The following is a 5,896-nucleotide window of genomic DNA, read 5'->3' as shown; positions in this document are numbered from 1 at the left end:
CGCAAAATGACACGTGGCGGTTACTGTTCACATTCGTTAACTATTTAACGGTGTTAGCGAAAAGGACCAAATTGAAAAAAAATTACCAATATTAGGACCAAATTGAAAAAAAAAATCAAAAGTAGGACTACATTGACAAAATCGAACGAAAACTAGGACCAAACTACTATTTAAGCCTATTAACATTTATATTAATATTTTTAGCATAAACATTGTTATTATTATTATTATTATTATTATCATTAGTTTATTATTATTATTGATAATGTTGTGATTATTAATTATAAAAAATGTTATTGTACTAAATAATTTTACTAAATAAATTTTTAATCTTTTAAAAATTTATAATTTAGTTATTAATAATATATTATTAATATTTTTTAATGGTTATATATATAATTGTTATATTTAGTTTGATAAAAATAATAATAATTATTATATTACTATTCTATAAAAAAAACAAAAGAAAAAACCCATGGGTATTTACAGGTCACATAGTAGTATACTTAAAAACTAAGAAAACAAATTACTAGGGATATTACCCAAATATCCCTATCTATATTTTTGACATGTGTCATTTTGTTAGTTTTTTTCTTTTTACTTTTTAGAGTGTCCCAAACCATTTGAACTTTGGCTGAGTATTTGCAATGGTGCCAATTGTAGATGACGTGATTGGCTTTCTTATCAAAGTGGGAAGTTGTTCAAGAAGCTTCTAGGCAGTAGTGAAATGCTATATTTTGTTCTGTTTTTGTGGGATGAATCTCAGACATTTGTGCTTTCTCTCTCGCTCATATTTTCGAAACCCCACGTTTATATTTTTTTGTGTTGGCTTTTGATGTAATTGTGCAGGTTTTGTTGTCCTTGATTAGGTGGTTGTTTGTTTCCATTTTGCATTTCCTCTGATTATTTTGTTTCCATGTCTTATTATTGTATTTCACTTGATCTTTCAAATGGATTTGTGTTTTTTTTTTTTGTTTTTTTGTATTTGTTTATTCTATTGATTGTTGGTTCCTTTTCCCTTTTACTTGCACTAATGTATATTTCTTTTATTCTGATATGTTAGGTTCCTTTTGATTGCTGCCCGTGCCACGTTTCTTGAGTTGAAATATATTCGGCCCCTTGGTCCGAGACATGCTCAATGGTTAGAGGTATTTCCTCCCATCCACTATGTACACTAGTCCCTCAGAGTTAAGACTGAACTATCGAGACTCTTAATGTGCTTTTAATGACACTTTTCAGTTTCGATGCGTTTTGTTTCCTCATACATTTAATAGTTTGAGCTATTCTCTTTCTTGGTTTTTGGGATATTTCTGTCTTGAGAGTTCCCTCAACATAATGTCCTGCGAGGGAGTTGGAGAGTTTGAGAGGCTCAAGTGGGCTTGGGTCCTTTGATTGATATGACCTTACATAGGGAAGCGTGACAGTTGTTGTTGGTTGACCATTGGATCTTTTTAATCTGACGGATAGGGTGGGATTTGTTCTGACCATTCCTTTTCAATAAATACCTCTGACTTCTTGGGACCCCTTGTGACCACATTTGAAGGTGAGACTTGATTTCATGATTCAGGCAAGTATGTCTTCGTCTTCTTTGTATGATAAGACAATTGCCAAGGTCCACTCTGTTGGTATCACGCAGCGGAATGTTTAAGCGTTTGGACAAAAGCCAAGAGGGGGGTGAATTGGTTTTAAGTAATAAAATTAATACTTTAAAATTTTTCCAAAATTTATCGATTAAATCAAATATTAATTTCTTTAAACACAATAATAGATGAAATAAAGAGATAGAGAAGAAGATTAAAAACAAGTATTTATACTGGTTCGGATCAAAAGACCCTACGTTCATTTGTTAATCTCTCAAACACGAGATTAACTAAATCACTAACAAATAACAGATTACAATCAGATAATAAAAGGAGTAAGGAAAGAAAACACCTCTCTTGAACACACAAGAGATGAAAACCTTTCTCTGAATCACACAGAGAACCTTGACCTTAGCTTTCCTAGCAACAGTAGCAGCACTCAATCTCTTAGAACACCTCTTAGGAAAAGTTATCGCTCTACCCAAACTAGGTTTTTCAAAGCTTCTTTTGAGAACACTCAGAGAACTCTCTTGCAGTCATAGCACTAGCACTCTAGCTTCTCAAAAAGGTAAGTGAGAAGTAACTATGATGTTCCTTAAATAGTGGTTCCAAAAATTAGGTCAAAAACTGAACAATCGCGCCCAACTGACCAGGATAATCGATTATCTATTCCAGTGTGTTTTTTGAAAACAAATTTTTTAGCAGATAATCGATTATCAGAGGTGATAATCGATTATTCTAGTGCCTTCCTGAAAAATTAACTCAGCTCAGGATAATCGATTATCCTAAGTGATAATCGATTATCACTTTGATTTTTCGAGAAATACCAGAATTTGCTTTTTGCATATTGATTCTAACTATTCTAATTACACTTTACAAGATAGCTTTAAACATAACAACACATTTTCTTCATATTGACTTCCAGATGGCTTTCAAGCTTCTTTTATCATCATCAAAATCTTGCTTCAACATTTAGACTTGTATTTGCTTTTGCCAACAATCTCCCCCTTTTTGATGATGATCAAAACAATATGTTTAAAGTATCTGCAATCAAAAGATCTTACTAGCAGATTTGTTAGTAGCACTGTTTGGTTTAAACTTTTAACTTTTTCTCCCCCTGTTTTGATCATTTGAAAAAAGTTTTAATAGAAAAGCTCCCCCTCAATTAGACAGTGGTAAATAAAATGGACTTTTATTAAGAAATAATAACAATGAAAAGCACTTTACAATAGACAATAAACAATAACAATGATGTAGACATTTAAAATTCTTGACTCATGTCATCATTTTCATCATATTTATCAAACTTATGTTCTAAATTAGAAATCCTAGAATCTAATCCTCTAATTAAGCCAGCGACTTCTTCATGTCGGTGAGTGGAAAGGAGAAAGAATTCTTCAAGTCTCTGGTTTAAGTTTAAAATGTGATCCTCTCAAGAAGAGGATGAGCCACCAACACCACTGGATGATCCAATATTTGTGTCAACAGGAGGAATAGGAGCAGTGGGAGGATTCTCTTCTTCTTCATGGTCTGAGGGAGGCATATCACCCTTGTGAATGTAAGTATTCCCAAAAGGAATAAATTTCATCTGCTTCAAGGAGTTTTCCGCAATTTTGTTTGCCTTAATGGTGTTATGAGATTGTTCATCAGAGACATTTACACCTTTGTACTCACAAATACGAGATATTAGCAAGGAATACGGGAGTGGATATTGAGGCAATCTTTTAGCTTTGAGCATTGTGTCAAGAATGATGCTTGGCCAATGGATAGGAATGTGATTGAGCATAACATAGATGATCATGAGATCTGCTTCACTACACTGTGCATGATTTGTACCACGTGGACATAAAATCCAGACAATAAGATAGTGAAGTAGACGCTCATCAACTTTGAGAGGTCCTGCTAGCAATTGTCGGCCTATTTCTTGATCCAGTCTTCGCATAAAGGATCTATAGGCGAATATTCTGTTGAACCCTTCAATGCCAGCAGTGAGGATTGGAGATGTGCCATCATGAATGGGAAATTGAGCAACATTTTCCCAAATATCATCATCCAGAATGATGTCGACGCCTTTCACTTTTGTAAAACCCACTCCATCTCTGTATTTTTAGTTGAAGTAGAAGGCTCGTACCAGATCGGGGTAGTAGGTGCCTTGCATCTCTATGAAGAATTTGACCCCTTGTTCAACAAGAAAAGTAGGGATTGTAAAACATCTATTGACAAACCATTAAGATTTAATGAATTTTGGAGTGATAAGGGGCTTGTTTTTCCACAATGTGATTGTACCGTACCTAGCCAAACTCAACCAAGTAAACAGTATACACATCGAAACCACCCAGCACCTAGTACCCGGACACCACCAGCACAAGTCATCTAGGCAGGTAGCCGGTCGAAACCGACTACTTACCTAGAGCGTTAACTAACATGATGCCCCGCCTTCAATAGGCCTCTAGGGCCTGCTTTGGGGCCCAGGCCCACTCATGGCCCAAGCTGGGACCCAAGTCAAAACCCAGCCCATGCGATGGTCAAACGTCATTAATGTTCTATAAATACACGTGGACCCCATCATTTAAAGGTACGCATTCATTAATCACTGATTTGACTCTCTGAGAGCTTTGACTTACTTGAGCTTCGGAGATTCTTCTGCAGGTAACCCCTCCTGGGTTGAAGCCGACATGTATCGAATGGGCAGAGGCCAACTAAAGAGATAGCGGACTACATGGTAAGGTGATACTCATGCCTAACTTATCTTATTTGTCCTTCTGCAGGAACAGTGATGAATTCAGATCTTCTATCTTCATCTGAAATCTAGCCTTCAATGGAGGCAGTCCTAGGTGCAATTGAGGGTTGAAGGGTATTAGATGCAGTTCTTCTGCGGGTAGGAATCTTCCTACGAGAAGCTTTAGCCATTGTTTGATGTGAAGGAGAAGGAGGCTTTGAGAGTTTTTGAGAAAATGAGAGGTTCTTGAGTGTTGAAGGTGAGAAAAGAGTGTACCAGCGACCAAAATGGCTGATATTTGTAGAGGAATGTCTCCAACAGCCATATACACGCATTTTAATGCAAATATAACCGTTACAACGGCTAATTTTTGAAATTTTTTGGTCCAACGACGTGTAATAATCGATTATCAGAAGGTGATAATCGATTATTGTTTCAAAGGCTGTGTAAAATATGAATCCTGACGAGTTGATAATCGATAATCATTTAAGATAATCGATTATTCCAGAGAAGTTTTGATATTTGGCTCAGAATTAAGGATAATCGATTATTGCCCCAAATAATCGATTATTCCATAATGGTTTGGAATTTTTAAGGGTGGCTGATAATCGATTATTGACACGCATAATCGATTATTGACGCTATTTTTCGGATTTTTGAAGGAAAATGGCAATATAAGAGATCTTTAATATGCCTAAGTCTCTTCTTAGTTCATAAAATCTATCTTTAGCTAAAGGTTTGGTAAAGATATCAGCTAATTGATGCTTTGTATCTACGTATTCTATCTCACATTTGCCTTTATTTATGTGATCTTTTAGGAAATGATGTCTTATTTCAATGTGTTTTGTCCTAGAGTGCATTATAGGATTTTTGGTTAAGTTAATAACACTGGTATTGTCACATTTCAGAGGTATATGATTTAGAAAGATATTATAGTCTTCTAATTATTGTTTCATCCACAGAATTTGAGCACAACAGTTTCCAACTACTATGTATTCAATCTTTGTAGTTGATAAGCTACACAAGCTTGTTTCTTAAAGTGCCAAGAGACTAAAGAACTTCCTAAGAGATGACAAGTACCACTGGTACTTTTTCTATCTATCTTACAACCACCATAATCAGCATTTGAATAGCCTATCATACTAGGAGATGCTCCTGAAGGATACCAAAGTCCAAAACATGCAGTTCCTTTTAAGTATTTTAAGATGTGATTCTTTTGGATTGGCTTGAAAACGAGCACACACACATACAGATTGCATAATGTCAGGCCTACTTGCAGTAAGATACAACAGAGAATCTATCATACCTCTAAACATAGTCTGATTTACCTCTATTCCTGATTCATCTTTGTCTAAATAGCAAGAGGTTCCCATAGGAGTACTTGCTTCCTTAGCAGCATCCATTCCAAATTTCTTAAGTACTTGCTTCCATTTTCCATTTGCTTAATTTGTAGACCCAAAAAGAATGTTAATTCTCCCATCATTGACATTTCAAATTCTCCCTGCATTATGCTTGCAAATCCCTTACATAGTGAACTATCAGTAGACCCAAAGATTATGTCATCTACATAAATCTGAACTAGAAAAATATGCTCATC

This window comes from Vigna unguiculata, chromosome 7 (assembly GCF_004118075.2).
Source record: "Vigna unguiculata cultivar IT97K-499-35 chromosome 7, ASM411807v1, whole genome shotgun sequence".
In the NCBI taxonomy this organism is placed as follows: Eukaryota; Viridiplantae; Streptophyta; class Magnoliopsida; order Fabales; family Fabaceae; genus Vigna; species Vigna unguiculata.
The sequence above is the reverse complement of the archived record's forward strand: the minus strand, read 5'-3'. Positions refer to the sequence as shown.